Genomic DNA, 21,587 nt, shown 5'->3' with positions numbered 1-21,587 from the left:
CTTCCTCATCCCCTCTCTGTGACTCTTCCTCATCCTTTCTGTGACTCTTCCTCTTCCTCATCCCCTCTGTGACTCTTCCTCATCCTTTCTGTGACTCTTCCTCTTCCTCATCCCCTCTGTGACTTTTCCTCATCCTTTCTGTGACTCTTCCTCATCCCCTCTCTGTGACTTCCTCTTCCTCATCCCCTCTCTGTGACTCTTCCTCTTCCTCATCCTTTCTGTGACTCTTCTTCCTCATCCTTTCTGTGACTCTTCCTCTTCCTCATCCCCTCTGTGTCTGTTCATGACAAATAACCTTGATCACACACATTTCCTTGATGAGTTTTTTTTTTTTTGAGTCTTCCTAGGTCAGAATAGGACTGCCAGACAAGAATTAATTTTCAAGAGAAACTGTCATCCTGTGCCACACTCTCTTTCTGATCTGTTAACTCTGAGCCCACAAGGGATTCAGTGACCAGCATCTCCTAGATGTGCTAGCTCTTTGCTGGAAAGAGTGGTTCCTCTTCCACTGGGAGAGACAGCTGTAGCCTTGAGAACTGTGCTTGCGCTCTCCACACTTTCAGGTCTGCTCCGTTTCTGTCCCCACTCCTCTTATTCTTTCTAAGACTTGTTGGAAGATAGTGCACCAAAGTGGGTAAAGATAACTTTTTCTCCTTCCCCCTTTGAAGAAGAAAGACCTTTCACTAAAAGTAAACAAAAATTTCCATGCCTCCCCGCTCACATCTTTCATTGAAAGAAAATGAAAAGTCACATGTGGGGGTCATTGCAAAAGGGTGTTATGGTGAGGGTAGAAGTTTTGAAGCCTCATATGGGATTGGTGGGTTGGGAAGTCATCTTGCTATGTAGTAGGTCAAGGTCAGGGTATTTGAAGACTGAGCAAGCCAGGAAAGAGACTGACAAATTTGATCAGGGTTCTCTCTGGAGAGAGGAACTTCAAATTGCAGAGAGATGAATTGCCTGCCCAGAATGCACTTCTCACACATTAGAGGACATAGTGTTGGCTATTGGTATGTTGGGGACCAACAACATAGTCACTGCCCTTATCATCTTCTCGGATCTGGACTGCATACATTAGTTTCATCATCTGTCCAACTGTCACACAAAGTCAGTAAGACTTTGGGGTCTGTGATGTCAGGGAGCCACTTGAAGTGCTTTCAGTACAAGCCTGTTAAATATTAGAAATGTCTGAGAAATTAGTACCAAACCCCTGTGATGGCTTGATAAAGATCTTGATGGAGGACTACACATTTGGCTTCTACTGAGACCATGCTGAGTGTCCAAACCTTGGCAGAACACCTGTTTACTTATCCTTGGCATTTTTGAGAGTCTCTGGACGACAGTCAGGTCCTTCCAATGGTTGGATATCTTTAAGGTTTGTTTGGTTTTATTGGTTATCGTTAGAATAGCATTGATCTGAAGAAGCTGACTTAATATTGCTATGGGTTTTAAGCCTCAGTATTAATATTCATTGCTATAACAAATTTTCCCTACCAAATCTCTGTCTCAACTGTAGTGACAGTGAAATCTGATTAGATTTCAAGGGCTGTACTGGCTGTCATTGTTTTGGTTTGGTTTGGTTTGGTTTTTGCAGTACTTGGTGTGGGTGTGGGGTTGGCTCTTTCTTTGGTCTGGAGTGAGGGCAACAGAGTTGAAGGATTCTTTTCCTAGTGCAAACTCAGTTCAACACATACTGCAAAGCACATTTGCCTTCTTCAAGAATCTGTCCTGTTCCCGAGAAACAGCACCACACTTCTCCCCTCTGAGTCTGCAGTGGCAACAGCTCTATTCAGCTTCCCCTCTTCAGGTTTTACATCAAACCAGAACTCATTTCCAGTCAGATCCAGAAGCAGAGATTATATCCCTATTGCCTAAGTACAAATTAAAACTCCTTACTTTTAACCACGTAGCCTCTTCCCTTGTTACATGTTCGCCTGTTCTACGGAACACTTTCATGTACACGACAATCAGCTTTCCTCCTGGCTTTATAAATTCTGTATAAAAAGAAGAAACAAAAGCTGAAGGAAGCCATAGCAATTATTCATGTTACAGACTGGACAAATGACCTGAAGAGGAAGGAGGAATCTGTGAACAGGACATGGTGAACAGGACAGTCATTGCCAGACTGGAAAGCACAGTGACTTAGCAGCCGAGCCGGAACTGGAATTCAAGTAGTCCAGCTCTTATGCAAAAGGATTAAAATGACAGATCCTGTCCTCTGACCTGCTAAAAACAGAAACCTGGGTGGCAGGAAAAAAACATGTACCTCAGAAGGAAAGAAAGAAAGACAAACAAAGGCTTGTTTGGTGGTGCCAGCCCTAGCAGGGAGCACATATGCCCGCCCCATGCTTCAGGGTCATGAAGTAGTGTCTGTGATTGAATAGAATGATCAGGCTACTTCCGGGAAAAGTTCTTGAATCTATAGCTCCAATGGTAGAAATAAATGTATGGACCAAGAATTGCTGAGTGATGGCTTTGAAAGTTAAAAGGGCATAAAAAGGAGCCACTCATCAAACCAAACTCATCACAAATGACTTAAATAGATTTCACAATCTGTTCCATTCTCTAGACAGGATTTAAGAGAAACACCCACTTGATTTGAATTTCAAGGCTGCATCACATCCTGCTAGGAATCCAAAGAGGTAATAGTATGCCTTGAATCTTGTTACTGGAGGATATTGAGTTTGGACGTTGAGGTGGAGAAGTGAGATGGCTGACAGGCGGGCTGACGTGATGGCCCACAGCACTGGGTAGTGAGGCATCTTCCTCTTGCCTCTCTATTTGTGCCGTCTGCTCTTTCTCTCTTTAGGACAAAGCCTTCATCTTCTCTTTGGATCAGGCTCCTGGCTCTCTCTGGAGATGTACATGGCCAGCCTCACCCTTACTTCAACCCAGTGTTCCGCTCTTCTGTCATCTCTCTTCTTGCTTTGGCGAGGACATGGGTTGACTCTGAATGGCTTAGGGCTGATGGGACTGCAGTTGTCTTCAGCATTTGCAAGAGCAAAGCTCACTCTGAAACAGAAAGGAGCTGGGGTTGGAAGGTAGAATCCCTGGACAGCAGCAAGTGGATTATCTCTGTTGAGGAGAAAGATTTATTTGCCTTTCTCCCACCTTGAGGTAGGTGGCTCCATGAATTTCCCTGTGGTAATGCAAACAGGCAGCTCCTACTGCCCTTTTTGGCCTTCTGTCTCCTCTCCTCAGAGAGTCACGTAAGAGGTGCGTGGAGATCATTGGCTTTCCTTGACCCTGTTTCAGAGAGACTAGTTCTGCCCTTTGATTACTTCACCGTACAATGCAAACACTCCTCATCAGAAGCCCACCCAAAGCCCACGGGGACAGAGGTGCCTTCCCCTCTCAGCTGTCCCACTGTGTGGACTGGTCTGTAGTCACTTTGCCTCATCTTGCCTTTCTGCTTCTCGAAGAGTTTTTCTCCCTCTGACAGAAGCAGATGTGTCAGGATAGCCTCTTGCACTTTTTTACCCAGATTGGTGACTTTCTTTGGTCTGCGAGCCTGCAGATCAGGGTGCTCTCCCTTCTTGATGCTAATCAGAGCGTGCCCACCCTCTTAGTCCCCGCTCTCAAGCAGCACGTGACAGTCACAACAGTAGAGAATATTCCATGTTCTTTGACTCTGCAATGGATTTAGAGTACTGGAATTCAAGTATTCACGGCTGTCCTAGGGATATGTGCTTTGCTTTTGGCCTGGCAAACCTATATTCTTTATAAGTTTATGTTTCAGGAAGGAAAACAATAGTGATTTTGGCTTGGAGACTTAAGCTGCTATTGTGAGGTTTAGTTCATTGGGTCATTTTATCTGTGCCCTGAGGGTAGAGGTCTCCCTCTGACCTATGCTCTGCAAGAATAGAGAAGGTAAATCCCCACACTTCTGATGCCCATAGATGGAGAGATTGGACATGTCCCACAGGCCATCTCTGACTAAAAGCATAACCCGTGTCATCCTAAGCTAGTGAGCTGCCTGCCTGGAGTGCAGATTAGAGGAGAATATGTGTTATAATGCAAATAATGCTAGCTAATATTTAGTGAAGGTTTCCTACATCCTAGCCTCAAGGAGACACCCCTGTGACTTGTGTTTTAGTTTGCTTCTTACAACTTCTTCATCACTTTCTTATGGGCTGGGTACTATTCTCCTGATCTATGGAAGCTGAGAGAGACCAGACAACCTACGCTGTTTCCACAGTGTGACCTCAAAACCCTACCTTTTTCTCTCTGGTGATTCACATGTGTGGGTGTGCATGGACATGCGTGCAAATGCACGTGGAGGCCAGAAGTTGACACCCGTACCTATTGTTCTGAGACAGACTTTCCCATTGATGCTGGAGCTTGATGATTCAGTCTGGCTGGGCTGATTGGCCAGTGAGCCCAGGACTCTTCCTGGCTCCAGTTTCCTGATGCTGGGAATGTGAATCTATGCTGATGTTCACTCCTTTATGTGGGTGCCTATCTCTCCAGCCCCAAGAACCCCCCACCCTTAAACTTCTTATTTCCCTCTGCATGCTGGCTCTCAGTATTGATCTCATTTAAGAGTTTTGTCCACATTTGTAGACTTCTGAATCACATTTAAAAAGTCAACAACAGTGCTAATCAGAATTAAAATGGCCTCACTGTGAAGGTTCAGTTCTGTTGAATGTTGAGCAAGGCCTCTCTGCTTACTTCCTTCGAGGGGTGCATGTCTTTGCATCCTCACTGAGAGGAAGGACCACTTTGGTTTTGTGTGGCTTATCTAAGAATTTACCCATGAACCTTCTCCATCTGCAGCAAGGCTCATTCACTTGTTCAATCAACAAATATTTATTGCGTTCCTGCTATAGACAGCCGACTGAGTAAAGGGACACAAAGAGGTAAAAGGCACAGTCGTTGCCCATCAGAAATCACCACCAGTGGAGAATTAAATTAATTAGAAGCCCACTAAATAACTGGTCTCAGTTAAGCTGATGTGGTGAGAACAGTGGGCCTTTTAAAATGCTAATATATAATTCACTTTGCCAATATAGACAGCAGTTTGGGGGGTGGGGGTAGCTCTGTGGGGTGAATGAGAATGCTATTCTTTATGTAGCATCATTGGCATGCATACTTACAAACTGCTTTTCAAAGGGCAGAGATGGGCACATCTTGATGTCTCCTAATGGAGCTGGCCCAGTCTTGCTTATAAATACCAGCACCACGGGATTTAGAAAGAGAGTAGTAATGGGGACATAGTCTTTGTCCTGCAATCAGAGATAAGTGACCTATACAGGGGTGAAGTCCAGGTATTTTAACCTCCCCCCAAGCTGAACTGTAACAGATTACCTGCTGCTAATTTATTTTAATGGAACTCAACAAAGAATTTATTTCTCCCATGTCCACTATTAAAATATCTCTCAGAATACCCATATACATAAAGCTTCTCCAACACTCTACAGTATGCCGGGTGATGTCCCAGTCACTTTAAGAACAATTAGGAGGTACAAGACCAATGTCCCTCCTTAGAGTGTGAGGATCTGTTCTCTTGGTGGATAAGACTGTAAGAATAAAAACACATGATGATGGAGGGGTCTGATATTATTAATTCATAAACAAGACATGAAAACTGGAGGGATACAGGAGTCATTTCCTGGGGGTATGCAAAGATGGTAAGTTAGCAGTCTTTGAAAACAGTCTAGGGTTTTGGTGATAAGTAGTAGAAATAACCAGCACAATCCACTTCGAGGAGACACTGTAGCACTTTGGTGGGGATGACTCTCCCAGTGGGGCCGTTAGAGGCTTATCTGCAAAAATGCTAGAACATTCCAATAAACATAGAACATGTTGGAAACCGACTTGGAATCTTATTTTAGAGGTCTTTTAATAGTGGTCTGAACAGCTTGTATTTTTATCTTATAGTCAATACATTAAAAAATATGGTCAGCAAATGATTTTCAGAACTTTTATCCCTGGGCAAGTTTAAGGGACTGGATAGCAAGATGTCTAGTGTCCTGAAGGGGACTCAGAGTAAGGAAAGTGACCAACAAGAGACCAGATCTTGAAGACGTTATCCAGTTGCTCTGTCTACAGCACTTGGATCAAATTATTTAGTTATCTTTGGCAAAGAGCACCTTCTATAGCCCATGTAAATTTCCTATCTGTGCTTGTTAGATCCATCCCACACTGTCTTTTAAAACCATTCAAAACTCTACCTTACTGATTGACCATAGGCTTGTATGAAGAAGAGCTTAAAGACACAGTCGTTGGGGCCCGGACAGGCCAGCCAGTTCCTAGAGGGACTACTTTTACATACAAAAGGCATCATTTCTCATCAAGCATTTATCCCTTTAGCGTCACGTCTGAAAGAATGATAAACCCAGAAAAAGGTCAAAAGCCAAAAGATTTTTGTAGGTCATCAAACTCCAAGAATTGTGAAGGGGAAGATTCAAAAATGAGTCAAGAAAACTCAAGAATCAAAAGATTCTCTGGTCAGTGAAAGCTTATTACATTGCTTCCTCTTAGTCCTACTTGTCCATACAAGCTGTGTTCCATGACAGTATTAACATTTGATGTGTCATTAAATGAGTTTCACAAGGACTGCGAGTAAACAAACTTACAGCCCATCGGAAAAGTATTCTCCGCTTAAAGCCAGAACAGGCTGGGGCTTTGCTCTTTGGGAGGTGGTGTCTCAAAATTAGCGACTTCTTATTTTTGAGTTATGGTTGTAAATTGTATCTGATATCCTTCCATATCTCCCTTCCCCCTCCCTCCACTACTGTCTATCTTAGGCATAGGCCTGGCCTGCAACTGTCCAGTGTCATAAGTCAGGATATTTAACGCACACAAAGAATTTGCTTTTGGCACTGCCAAACTCTCTTTCACCCTAGATTTTCTCCCAGAGGACAAGACTGATTACTCCTGTGGCTCAATGGTGGCTTCACCCTTCAGATGGTGGCTTACAAGCAAGGATATAAGTATGTACTGATGGTCAGTAAGAAGAGCAAAAATGTCCGCAGAGATCCAAATACATATTAATATTACAAAGATGGCTCCAGTGTCCCCTGTCACTGAAGTACGGTAAAGATCTGCTGAAAAGGTCAGTCTCCCTCCCTATGGACCTGGATAAGTGATAGAGGACTGGAGTGGGCCATGGAGATGAAGTCTTGTGAGAGAATAAAGCCCCCTTCCCTACAGACTCTCTTCTTCTAGGTCAGTGCAGGCCTTAACCCACATTTTGGCAACATTATAGTTACTCAAAGACACACGAGCTTGAGTTAGCAAGCACATGTATGGATACCAGGGTCCTGTTTGCATACAGTTGCCTTTACCTTTTTCTCACTGAGTGAGAGTGATGGTTTATGTATGGAGACTATGTATATATCCACAGTCACACAAAAACATTCCTATGGGTGTCTTATTGACCACACTTGCATATTCATGCTGTGTGTCCCACTTCAGAACAGAAGAACACACCTCACCTACCGTGGCTGCGATGAGCTCAGTAACACTTGAGGGTCTTGGTCTTTGATCATCCTTACCCTCTTGTTTCTAGAGTATTCCTTTCAGAAAGGCTCCCACCCTTCCTTTCTAAGAGGTAATGGTTGCCACAAGTAAGCCAGGCTAAAGGTCAGCTTACCCTCCTCGAGCCCAAGGAGTCTTTGTGTCTATAGACCAGCTGTGGGCTGGGTGCAAGCAGGGTAACCCTATCCCATCTCCTACTGGAAACCACACTAAATTCTGACCCAAGGGGCCTCCCACCTGCAGATGGAGAGGCAATTAGGTCACCAGACTCAGCTCTGTGAGGGGAGAGGGCTTAATTTTTTTATATCCAGTGTATGTTTTAAAGAGCAGAGGGTAGAGGTCAGAAAGGCAGTGGAAGCCTTGGAGAAAATGGAAACAAGATGACAAGGTGTTGACTGCACTGCCACTAGGTGCTATGGAGCAACAGAAAACATTTCAAAATAACCCGAGATTTAAAAAGCTCAGGGTGCTGCTACCGTTCTTGGTGTCGTGACAGGATCACCAGCCCTGCTTGGTGAGTGCTGGTGGGAAGGGAAAGGGAGCCCTTCTTCTACAGTTCTTATCGCTGGCGTGGGAGTCTCACCTGCAGAGACCTGCAGTGAGATGTCCAAGGGCAGGAGCCCTCTGCGGATGATGACACTTGGTTGTTAACCAACACAGCCAAGGACAGCGCCCAGTACCTAGAGGAAAGTGGCCGAGGAAACCAGTTCCCAGGAGCTGTTGTTCCCCAGGGAATGGCAGTCCCATTTCTGTCACCGCGTGCTGGAGCCCTCCTCTGGCAGCACTGTGTTGACTTTTGTCTCTCTTGGGCACATGGCTGTGGTAGAGCTTGGAAGATCTAAAGCAAGGGAGCCGACTCAAGATTTCCTTTTAGGAGGCATAGACACCTCCTCCTGTCCAAAGGACACAGTGTGCGTGTGTGCACATGTATGCATCAGACCTGTCCTTCCACTACTACACAATTACGTAGGTCTGGCCATGTGTAGGGTGTACCCCTCCAAATGCTCTCTCTGTCACCCTCATTTGGAACCAAGCAGAGGGAACTCTAGCATGGGCACTGTTTTTTTTTTTTTTCTCCTGTGGGCCAAGCTTACAGTTTTCAAAGCGCTATGACAGGGTGGTTGCAAAAATAAAAAGCTAGTGAAAGCTAAGTCACAATATTTCTATAGCTGGCAATCAAAAGATCATATTGCATGCAACTGGCAAAATCATCCTAGGCAAATTATGCATTTTCCAGAATACCTTATTCCCTTCTGTGTATTAAACATTACTTTAATATTCTGGTGACAATGTTTTATAATTAATCTAAATGTAAGGGAATGAACACACTAGAGATTATGTCTTAGTGTGAAGAGGTGGGAGAGGCTGCACTGTGTGGAAACCCAGATTACTCCTCTACTCCTTCCCCTCACAGTTGAGCGTGGGGGACCCCGAGGCTTGCCGCATCCTCAGCAGAGGCAATCATTCTGTGTGCACTTCGGGATAAAACCCTTTCACTCGCAAAAGTGTTAATGCGAACACAGAAGAAAAGTGTTGTAGGAATTGCATTAGTTCATAGACTTATATTGAACTCATGAGGGGGAATCTAGCCCCTGAGAGATAAAACTAAAGAGCTGAGCCATAAACCAGTATGATAACATCCTTATTATAAGATGCAAATTGAGGGACCCAATTCACTAAAACACATGTTACTGGTATTTAATTTTGCTTGTGGGAATATATCAGAAGTTGGCCTATGCCTTATGCACAATGTACTTAAAACGAGGGCGAGCAACTTTAGCTATAAAAAGAAGTGACAAAGAAGCACGGGGCGAGTCGAGATTGAGAGATAATTGCAAGGATCTAATTTAAGTGTCAGTGTACACAGCTTGCTTTCCTGGCTTGGGCTTAGAGGCAAAGCCTTGGTAAGGGAAGGCAAGTGAGGCTAAGCTCTGCTTTAGAGAGCCTGGTTTCCTGAGGGAGAGAGAGCAGGGGTCTGGCTGGCTCTCAGGGAGGAAGCCCCTCTGGGTGGGGCTGCAAGTGGTAGGCCCACACCCAGTGGCCAGTCACAGGAACTTCACTCCAGCTCCCTTGCTGGTGGGCCTGTGGTTTCTAGAGGAGAAGATATACTTCCCCATGAGAAAAAGGTCAGTTCCTCTTTCCCGAGTGGCACAAACAGCCTGCGGGGGCACTTGGACTTCCTGCTACTGTCCACCCTAGCAGGTGAGTTATGCTTTCCACTTAGGCCAACACCGAGGGATTGTACACCATGTTTCTCCATGGTTGACCCCCGTGAAGCTCAACAAGAAACATCCTCAGTTCACATGGTCTCTCAGAAGCCTTCCTCAGCTGGGAGCGTGTACTGCCTGAGAGTTCAGGGGTGACCATAGATCCACAGTCACTGAGCATCCCTTGAAAGCCAATAGAAATGTGTGGCAGTAGCCTCTACTCCAGGCACTGAGTTTTGATGAAACTTCTGAAAGTTTGAAGTATGAATAGTCCAGGATCTCAAAGGTCCATTGAAGGCTCTCATTTGTTCTGCTAGGGATGTTGGCTTAGTAGAAGAAGGTATGGGTGTGGCCCCTTCTAACTCATTCCAGAAACAGACCAACCACATCCTTGAGAGTGGGTATGAGAGAAGGGAGAGGATCAAGGCAGGGCTCTCCAGGCCTCCTTAGATGGTGAAGGATAGCTGACCTCGAGCAGGCTAAGCTTGCAAGGGTTTCATGGCAACTTGGGCTATCTCAGCCTCCCCTAGCCTGATGCCACCTGAAAGTCCTCTAATAAGATGAGAGTTGCCCTGGTGACAGGGAGGAGTGGATTTAATTCACTGTAAAGTGAATTTTAAAAAATAAAGAGAAAAAAATAAAGAAAGATGAGCGTCCCCTTGTAACACCATTGATTGGGAGAGAAAGTGCTTATACAACAAAGGGCAGAAGTGTGGTAATGCTCAGGTGTGAATGCGTTAAAGGATATCCTGCCAATCAATCACATCTCAAGGACTTCAAAGGCAAGACCCTTATTAGAGCTTTATGGGTGTGCTGCATAAACATCCTCCATCTGAGGTAGGAGACACACAGGGGAGTTGCTGAGAGGCTCGGATGCAGGGCATGGCGTCTGCAGACTTTCATGATTGGCTTTAAGTGAAGCCCGGTTTACTTGAACTCGGGTCGAGGAGAGGGAGAATCCAAGCATGTAGTTTAGCATCAGTCATGGCTGTAGAGGAGGCCCCTCAACTTTGCACTGTGTAGGGGCAGGTGACCACCTACACAGGATGAGCCTCCTCCTGCTTCACAAACTCCAGGTTTATATTGCCAAATCTTCTCTACCTGGCCCAACCCCACACTCTTGTGGCTTTTTCTCCAGGGAACCAAATGTCCTGAATGGGATTCTTGAGTGATGAGTCAGCTCTATACAGCTGCCCAGGTGGAAGCAGCCATTGGAAGGACTGAGACAAACTCCCAAGGGATAGAAAGTTTCCCCTCTTTAGAATGGTTTTACTTCTGTGTACACCAGAACAGTCACATGTATTCAGAACCCTGGAAAAACTTACTCCCTCCCACCCCTTCCATTAAAAAAAAGAAGCAGAGTGGACATTTTTTCTTGAGGCTCTTAAAGTTCACATTACTCCTTCAGATTGATCTAAATGTTCACAGATGGGCCTGGGCCTGAAGATGGGCAGTGTGGGATTGCTAATTAACGCTTTTCAGTGTATGTATTCAAATGTGTTTTCCCCATACTTCAGATTGGGACTAACTTCAGGTGTTCTCTTGGCCTTGGAGAAGTCATCTCCCCAGATGCTTCCTGAGGAACGAAGAGCCTGTGGTACCTCTATTTGCTCTATTTGGCCTTGACTTCGCTGTGTGAGACTCAAAGGAACAATATGGGTCAGTTTATGACACCACTTTTGTGAGACTCCCAAGTGGCAATCCTCCATTGCAGCTGAAGCAGTTTTGGAGGAGGAGCGAGCAAGATCACAGAGGGCCACAGTTGTCTTTCAGGTCTTGCTTTAAGTTTCTTCACATGTGCAGCTCCAGCCTGTGAAGCATTCTCTCGTTGGGTGTTCAGCATAGCACAGAGGAACCAGAAGCAGGACAGCTGCTCTACCCCTGGCTCACTGACTGGGAAACTGAGACCTGAGGTGGTTTGGTGGCTCTCCTGAGGTTACAACTGGCTGGAGGTTAAGTCAGACCCCAAGGCAGATATTTCAGAGTGGCATGAAAGCAGCATAGAGTGAGGTCTGTGGGCCACTGCTCTTCTTGGAGGAGTCTGGCCTTGCTTTTTCTGAGCATTGTCTCTGAGGTTGCCCTTGCCAGCATCTTTCTTCCTCAGGGCTGGCCTGTAGCCTCTGGGGCTTTCTCCATCTTGGGTTGATTCTAGTTCAGAAGAAATTCCGCCCTATTCCCAACTTCCCACCAAAATGCAATTGGTCATCATATTGACTTAGATGACTATTAAACACAAAGACAGAACCAAACAATTGCCTAAAGACAGAGAAGAAGTCGGTGAAGGCCCGTGGGAGCCGAATCCTTATGTATTGCTGATGGGAATGTGATGGAAAACATAGAACACACCTGTGTCTTGGAACCTTCTCTCCAGGGCATGTACCCCAAAGAACTGAAAGCACAGGCTGGGCCAGATGTCTGCAACACCATGCTCACAGAAGTGCTGCTCACAACTGGGAAAAGTATAAGCCACACAAGTGTTCACCAACACATACAGGCTAAACAAACCTTGGGACCATACCTCCCGTGGGATGATGCTATTCAGCCATTGAAAGAAAGGAAATGTTGACATGTGCCACAATGGGAATAGACTTTGAGAACATCATGCTGAGTGAAATAAGCTGGAGATAGACTCTCGGGCAGAACCAAATGATATCTGATTCTCAGTCTTGGAAAATTCACAGGTCTAGAATAGAGATTGGCAGTAGCTAACAGGGCAGGGAGAAGGGCCATCATTTAATGGGTATAGAATTTACATGGGGACAATAGAAACAGTCTGGAAAGGGTTCAAATAACAAATATTACATTCATGTTTTACTGCGATTAAAAATTGTTTAAATGGCAAGCCAACAGACCCCAACTAGGAAACAACAGCAAAAAAAAAAAAAAAAAAAAAAAAAAAAAAAATTGTCAACAGCACAGCAGAAGGATGTGGAGGTGGACACTGGAAGACCTAAGGTCAAGGATGGACAATGTAGAAGGGACAGTGGCGGCAACTAAGAGAAATGAGAAGAGAAGGGAGCGGGTGGCTCTGGGAAGGGTGCAGAAAGTATAGAGTCTGGCCCTTGGGGATCTGTTCCCCTGCCTCTGCCCCAACCAGGCAGAAAAGGGCCTGCTGCTTTTCGTGGCATCAAACCTGGAGTCTGGGGCAGGATCATATCCCTGGGGCAGCAGAGTGTCCATTTCCAGTTTATTTATGTGTGTTATCCCCAGAGTGGGATAAACGGCCGTGGAACTGACCTGATATTTATGTCCACTTTAAGGCCCGGGTTTGATATGAGTGTGTTCCCAGTGAACTGCGCCCTCAGAGCCATTTGCTTTAGTGGAAGAGGAGGCTGGGGGAAGGTTCCTTCTGATTACATTCTCGCTTCTGAATAATTTCTGAGCTCTTTCAAAGTACAAGAGATGGGCTCCTCGGTGTTATGGGAATACCCAAGCATGGGGAAAATTATTCCTATCTTCCTATGCGTTTCATACTGCCCATGTCTGCCAGGTGGGGCCACTCTCTCTCTCCCTGCAGCTTAAAGGTGAAGGCAGTGCAGCTGTGGTCCTCACCTGTACATCTGTCCAGTCCTGAAGGTCAAAATTTTAGACAGGAACTAGAGTATAAGGTGTGGGCAGGGGAATAGCAAGGATAGCTGCCGAGAGCTTATCAGAGCCAAGACTTAACTCCCAAAGTTAAGAAACATTAGACACTCCAGATTGTATACTGGGGGCCAGAACAGAGGAGACACGCTCTCAGCACAGTGAGCTGAGCCCGGGCATAATTAAGCACAATCTGCTCATGAACCAGGCAGGTGATTAGAATTTGTTTTTCTCCAGATTATTTTGTTTTCTGGTTCCCGAGAAGTGACCTGGACAAGTCCTTCCTTAGTAATCTTGAAAACCCTTCAGTTGGTGGAGGTGGAGACGAAGGGCAAGCGGGTTAAGTAGGAGGAGGAGCTAACTCTTCCAAGCTATCTAGTTAATCTGGGGCACTCTCTGGAAGGTCTTAGAAATGCCTGGGAGGAGAATGCTCATGGTTTTGCAAAGGCTTTGAACCTTACTTACCGAGATTTTATTTTCTCATATTGCTGCCATGTCTCCGAGGTATTGCCAGTGCTCCATCCTTTCAGATGAGTCAGTCTGATGGTTTGTCAGGGGCCACAGAGCTGGGTAGAAGCAGCCAGCAACGATGTCCCAGGTTCTGTGATGAGCTGCAAAGACCCCTGGTAGTTTCTAGCATGGGGTCTTTGGTCTTTGATTGGCCTCATGCTAGGTACTGGATGGAGCATTGCTGGGTGTTCCGGGGCAAGTGTGGGGTGGAGCTGGCTCTGGAAAAGTCTAATGTGCTCAGTCCAGAGCTGGCCCAACCTGTCATAGGAAGAGGAACTGAGGACAGTCTTTTCCAAAAAGGAGGGATTCCAGTGTAGAGTTCACAGAACTTCTGTTCAGATGTAAAAGCAGATGAGTTTGAAGGCCTCCTTTGACCATATCCTAGCATGGCTAGGTCCATACTCTACCCTTCCAAGGCCAGCTTCTAATGAATTCTCCACGTTCAAATGCCCCACCCCCAAATTACTATTCTAGCTGGGTTGACAGAGTCAAACCCTTAGAAGACTCTTGGTTCCTCAGGTTGTATGGAAACTGTCTTGAGGTCTCTTCTCCTTGGATGGCTTAGTTTGTTTGTCTCACTAGAGCTGTGAGAGCTGGGGCAGGTAGACATGGTAGCAAAGTGACCCTCCCAGTTAGTTATCAAAGGCCAATCGGGAACCTGGGAGACAGGCTCCTGGACACCACAAAGGACCAATAGAAGTGGTGCTGTGCCAGGCGAGGAGCTAGTGAGGCCAGCTGAGTAGACCAGCTTCTGAACAGGGATACCCAGGTTCTGGTCTTAGCTTTTCACATTCTTTATCTTCTCTGGGACTCAGTTTTCTTAACTGTAAATTAAGAAGAGGAATCTCAAGTTTGCTTCTGGCTAAGACTCTCTATGCTTTTCCATGGAAGGAGGAACCCAGAAAGGGCAATTTGGAGACCATTGCTCTATAACAGGCAGGAAGACACCAGACATAGCCATAGGAGGAGACAGTGAATCAATGCGGAGTCACTGGGCAAGTGGAATATGTGGTGAGAGAGATAGGTCTAGGCTGGTTGGGAAAGAAAGGTGACTTCTAAAAGCACCAGGGAATTCACACAGAACATTTGTCCAAGGACTGGCAAGCAAACTGTAAGCAAGATTTCTACACAGCCAGGACTAGAATGCCTCCACTTTTTAAAGGGAAATAAATCCAATCGGGTCTTTCATCTTGTTTAGAAATCATAAATTTAACATGTATTGGGGTTAGCAGAGCGGTCCAGGGGCTGTTTGGGGGCACGGGTTCATTAGGCAGAGAGTATTTATGAGGGAAGGTTTAAAGGACGCCATTCAACACTGCTGGCCCAGGGCTGTTCTGGCAGCAGCTTCGGGTGGTCCTCAGGAGCTTTGGAGTTTCACTTGTTGAAATATGGTTTAGAACACAAAAAGCTAAATGCTCCTGAAAGCATTTCCCTCCCTCTTTAGCTTGTGAAATTTCCAACACTTGGGAATCATGGCATAAGTGAGTTTACACAGATACACAGAGTGCTTACTGTATCCAGGGATCAACAAGATCTGTGATGAGCGAAGCAATAATGAAGGATGCTGGGGTCCAGGCAACCCAGACAACATTGCTGAATTGTGACAAGAGATAAGAAGGCACAGAAGCTGGGCGGTGGTGGCGCACGCCTTTAATCCCAGCACTTGGGAGGCAGAGGCAGGCGGATTTCTGAGTTCAAGGCCAGCCTGGTCTACAGAGTGAGTTCCAGGACAGCCAGGGCTACACTGAGAAACCCTGTCTCGAAAAACAACAACAACAACAACAACAACAAAAAACAAAACAAACAAAAAAAGAAGGCATAGAAACACATACTTGCATCTGGAGCTTCAGGTGTCTTTATTTTGGGGTAGTTTGCCTTTTTTTTTTTTTTTTTTAATTTCTTCATAGTCAGCAAGTCCAACTTCATCTTAATTAACTATTGTAGGCATGTCCCAGAATGAAAAGTTAAAAACAAAACAAAACAAAACCATTGGGCCAGACAACCCATAAATCTACAGTCATTGCAAAGACTCATAACGGATCAGGGTGTTCACTGATGGAGTGCTCAACCTCTTATCATCCTCTGCCAAAGCTTAGGGAACATCGCAGAAGAGAAGGCAGGAAGAAAGTAAGAGCCGGAGGCTGGGAAGGAGAGCTATGAAATGCTGTCTTCTAGACATGACATGGCTATTGCATGCATGAGCTCACACCACCTGTGGTTCGGAGTACAGGAAAAAGGCACTCTCTTCTCAACCTGTGGGTCTCAACCCCCGTGGCAAACCTTTATCCCCAAAGTTATTTACACTACAATTCATAACAGTCGCAAAAATTACAGTTACGAAGTTGCAACAAAAATAAGATTATGGTTGGGAGTCACGGTAACATGAGGAAATGTATTAAAAGATGAGAACTGCTAATCTAGAGCCTATCAACTGAAGAGCTATTGCTAGGTCTACAGCTGCTAGGGCAGGGAGAATCGTTCTTCCTTGGGGGTTTGGCCAATGGTGTGTTGCCAAGTCCCCAGTGGATGACTCCACACCCACACACTACAGGAAGTACTAGATGGACTTAGTGAATTATTAGAAGAAAATGAAGAGGAAGGTGAGAAGTGGGGAGGAGAGATGATGTTGGGAGGTGGATATGAGGGGAAATCAAAGAAGAAATTGGAGGGAGAAATGGGGAATGGTGGACAGGATCAAATGCACACACTTCAGAAATTCTCGAACAATTCGAAACAAAGAAGAGAAAGAGATGCCAGCTTACTGGACCCTTGGCAAAGGTGAAGAGCGCGCTTGGTCTGGAAGTATTTGACATGTATATTTCATTTGTTCCTCTAAGCCATGTGACATTACTGTCATTTCTTTAGATAAAGACATCGAGGCTCATACTAGTTAAGGTGCTTGATACAGGTCATCTAGTCTGTAAGGTGAAGCCATGTCTTTACAGTGGCGATCCACATTACCAGCCATTCACTCCTTCATCCATTCCACATGAGCTGAACACTGTGCACTGAGCCTGCTGCCTCCAGGTTGGGCATACTGTGTGTGCTAAATCACACAGACACTAAAAAGCAAAGTATAACATTATTTCTTATTGAGAATTTACTTTAAGAGAGACATGAATTAGATGAGGAAGAGCAGTGTAAGCTCAGGGGATATGGTATGATGTTTAGGAAGGTTCCCCTCTATCCCCGGCTGGTTTCAGAGCACATCGAGTCCACATGAGTGGAGACACGGAGAGGGGGCAGACTACAGCTTTGCAAAGTCACATGTGTTAGGGCTAAAATGTAACTCCTTTTCAACTCTCAAAGATTGGTCAGGTTAGAGTAACATTAGCGGTCTATCTCCCGTGTTTTATACCTTGCCAGTGGCCACCTCTGAGTCCAGAAGGAGAGCGAAGGGAGGCATTCACTGCTGGTGCTATTTAGATGCTTAGTCCTACCCCAAATGACCTTCCCGCACTTCCATCCTTGCAGATCGGGTTTAAGAGATGCCACATTGAAAAGCTCAGTGTTCCCCAAGGCTGTCACTAGCTTGAAGGACTCCTTTCTGGGAACCGAGGCTTTTTTTGTCCCTTAAAATAAATAACACACTGGTAAACAGGTCCTTGCTTGAAGCTCTTGTCTCTGTAGTACACGTGAACAGGTATTTATCTCAGCTTCTGGAAAGTTACAATGAGCTTGAAGACAGTCTCTGAGGAGGCTGGTGTCAACACCCGTTCTTCAGTCTGCTCTGGTCTTTGTGTGTGTGTGTGTGTGTGTGTGTGTGTGTGTGTGTGTGTGTGTGTGGTGGGGGTTGTGGGGTTACTGGGGCTCTGATGTTAGCCAGGAGTTGGAGCTGTGACGACCCAGAAGAGCACTGTAGTTCATGGCAGTGGGCCACATTCTGGCCTCACAGGCATCACCCTGGAGCTCCCCAGGAGGACTCTGCCACCACCACTCCGTCTTGTCACCAGTGATGACTGCTGGGGATGCTCCTCCAGAGACCTGCATGGATGTCCAGGCTTATCTCTTGGGGCCTATTAATTTGGTTGTTTGGGACTCCAGTGACCAATTTACATGTGTGGTAGGATGAGCTCTAGCAGAGAAAGGAGCACCAGGCCTGATGGACGCTGTGTAGCTCGGCATTTCTTTAGGCTTCTTCATCTCTTCTTCCTTATTTACCATATGGTCCATTGCACTAGACGGTCTCCAAGCTCTTTCCACTCGGGTGACCGGAAGCCAAAACTATAAATTCTGTCCTCCTGGGGAAGGGGGGGGTGCTGTATTCCACAGACTTGGACAACTGACCTAACCTGTCCTCATCTTAATCCTCCGTGAGGGTTTCCATGGTTCCCCCGTCTGGACAACTAGATCCCTGTTGTTTTGTATAAAATAATCCCAGTTTGGTGCTGTCTGTGAGACTGTGCTGTCAGCTTCTGGCAACTGGCTAAGCTGGTCTGCCTCAGATGGAGGGGATCCTGGGCAGAGTGGGATGTGCTGGGCACCCTAAGGGTGATGTGCCCTGAGGTAATGGTAGGTTGCTGCTCAGCCAGAACAAATGAAGCTGAAACAGCCAGGAAGTTCCAATTTCTTTTGCTAATTATCCTGTTTCCCTAGAAGGCTGTTGAGAACTCTGTTAGTGAATTATTGAAGTCTGAATGGTGAAATGCTTTTCTTCCCTTGGCCCTGGGCTTGTGTGACTAAAATACTTCCTGTCCCAGAGGCTGGTGGGAAGCTGGTCTAGCTCCACACTCCATGGCTGAAGCCACCACCATCCTAGGCCTGCTGCTCCATCATTTTCCTGCCCTAAGTGTTGCAGATGGAGGCAGGCAGGCAGGCTTTGCCAGGGCTTGTGGTCCCTCCCAGCATTCCTCTAGCTAGAACCAGTAAGCTTTCCCAAGCCTCTGCTCTGACTGGATTCCTAGAGGACAGTAGGGTAGAGACATCAGGAGAGAGCAAGGTAGTTTTGAGCTCAGGATTCTAAGACACCCAGGTTTAAGTGACCTATCTAGAAGATTCTGGGGTGGCTGTAGTGTCTGGACAAGGCCATCGCCAATACTGCTTGTCAGAGAAATGCATTTACTGATTCTTGTTGTGATTTGGACTCCATATCTTCCTGCTAAGCCTCTTCTGAGTTGGTGGGCTGTACAAATGGTGCTTCAAGACCCTGTGTCTGGCTCTTTTATCCTCAGTTCTGCTGCTTGAGGCATCCCTATATTCTCTGAGCTAGGAACACAGAGAATGGCTGGTGAGATGGCTCAGTGGGTCAAGGAGCTTGCTGCCAAGCCTGGCAATCTGAGTTTCAACTCTGGGAACCACATAGTGGAAGGAGCAAACTGACTCCCTCAAGCTGGTCTGTGTCCTCGACATGTGTGTGCAATGCACACACGTGCACACACTATAATAAATGTTAACAATGCAAGACACGCCCCCCCAATCTCATAGGATTCAGAGACCACTTTATAATTTCTAAAATCTATGCAAGCCATACAATTATACATATGTATATTTTTTATTGTATCACTTAAGTTTTGTTCATCTGATCTATGAGGGTGGTTCCTGGTTGGCTTTACATCTCCCTGCGTCCCTGAGTAGCTGTGTGGAGTAGTAGACCTCCTTTGGACTCCTTCACCTGCATGGGGCCCACATAACTAGAATTAGAACCACTTAGTGTTAAAGCTGCTGATGCCCTAGCTGAGGGAGAACATTCCAAATACTGGCAGAACATAGAACCCGTGGCCTCTCTAAGCCACGGGATAAGGTTCTGCTTCAATGAAGGCTGAGTGTGAAGCGCACTCTGACTTCTTTCATGAAAACATAGGTCACTGCCGAGGATGGGGTAGCCCTTCTCTCTCTCCTGTTCCCTCACTCTTGCAACTGTTCCTCCATTGTCCCTTTGAATACTCATTTTAAGATGAATATTTTATTTTTAGTTTATAAAAGCAAAATGGCATCATTCAAAAGTTAAAATGGGCGCATCATTCTTCTGGTCCTCTCAACATGCAACACAATGGGGTGGTCTCTCACAAGTAGAAAGGGTAGTTCTGTGTCTCCCTACAGCTCTGCTGCCACCGAGAGGATCCATGTCACACAAATGTCTTTTCTCTTTCCTGTGATGATACTTGGACCTGGCTCATTCTTTCCCTTTGTGCTTTGTATATGTGTTTAGAAAATAATTTCAGCACCCTGACCGGCACCCCAATTCGGCAGTGAGAGCGTCCCAGCCCCTTGGAGAAGGCTTTCCGGTTCTGGAGAAGCTGGCTAGAAAGTAGCATATCCAGATTTTGTGAGAGCATGGTTATTAACTTTCAGGCTTATTATCATGCAAATGTTTCCATTTCTCCTCTCACTTCAGCCAATCCCCTCCTACAACCATGGTAAAATGACATTGGGGATGCTGGGAATTGCAGCAGCCAGTCAGGGAAGCTGAACAAGTCTTCCTCAGGCAGGGGTCGCAGGGCGCCTCAGATGGCCCTTTTGGGGGAACTTGAGGAGCTGTTTCTTTAAACAAGAGGTCAGCTTATCTCACACTTTTAAACTCCCCTTGCTTTCCAAGCTGAGTGTTTATCTCTTTGGGAATAGGAACTGGCACAACCTTTCGGGGAAGCAATTTGGCAATACACATTAGGAGCCTTAAAGAAATGTTTTCTTACATGACCTGGCAGTCCCACTTTTAGCACAGAATCTTAAGAGAGTAGAGATGTGATCACAGATTTTAGCACAAGAGTGCTTACTACAGACTTATGAGAATGAGCCACAGGAAGCCTGGGTACTGAACAGTAAAGACAGGGTCAGTCTGCTCAGCAATGGAATATTATGCAGCCATTAACACAAGTATTTTCAGAAAGTGCAACAACATAGGGAGGCTATCATGTTAAAGGGTTGAGTGACAAAAAAAGAACACAAGTAAAAATAATTTAATTTTATTAAAATAGCTTATGTGGGAGCACACACAAAAGACAAGAATAAATAAACACAAGCAAAAAAGTGTTTTTAAGCCTAGCTTTGACAGAGTTTAGCAGTTTTATCACTGGGCAAATGATTGAAACTTGCCAAGTTATTCTTAAGGCTATGGTCAGAATATGAGAGAATGGTCACAAAGCTACTGGCACATACTGATTGCTCAATAAATGGCTTGTTTCGCTATTATTAATAGGAGTTTGTCATGGGCAGAAGCCAGGTAAGATCAGTTTCAGGGTGCGAGCCTTCTTGTGACTATGGACTGACTCCCTTCTCAGTGCTGCCCAGGTACTGGCTTTGGTGAGGATGTCCTACCTACAACCTTAGAACAGTACAACTCAACTGCGAGGTCAGACTCCTGGCAGGATACAAGCTTGCTATCTAGAGGAGGCCGGTAGAGCATTTAGGAATGTGACTTGTTGGCTGGGCCCCAAACAAGGCATGCTCTAGGTCTCTAGGTGCCTTACAATTTACAACCCCAAGGCTTAGGAGATGTTTATCCCCAGCGGGGTAGTCTATAAGGTTTTATCAGTTGAATACTAAGCAGGATTAGTTATTTATGGCTGCAGGTCAAAGCACCCCAAACATGGCAGTCAGGCCAGCACATTTATCATCTCATGGTCTTGGTGGGGGAAAGAACACAGGTGTGGTTCAGGCAGATAAGGGCCGTTTACAGGCTGCAGTCGTGGTGCTGGTCAGAGCTGCAAGCTCTGGAAGCTTAGTCTAGTAGGTCCACTTCCAGGCTGACAAAGTGCCTCCTGGCAGAATCCAATTCCTTATTGTAGAGTGGAGGGACTTGGCTCCCCAGAGGCTCCGCTGCAGTCTGTTCATTGGTTTCTCTGGACCAGCTGGCCTTGTGGTAGGTACTAC

Source organism: Mastomys coucha, unplaced genomic scaffold, assembly GCF_008632895.1.
Source record: "Mastomys coucha isolate ucsf_1 unplaced genomic scaffold, UCSF_Mcou_1 pScaffold22, whole genome shotgun sequence".
Lineage (NCBI taxonomy): Eukaryota > Metazoa > Chordata > Mammalia > Rodentia > Muridae > Mastomys > Mastomys coucha.
This window is presented reverse-complemented; position numbering follows the sequence as displayed.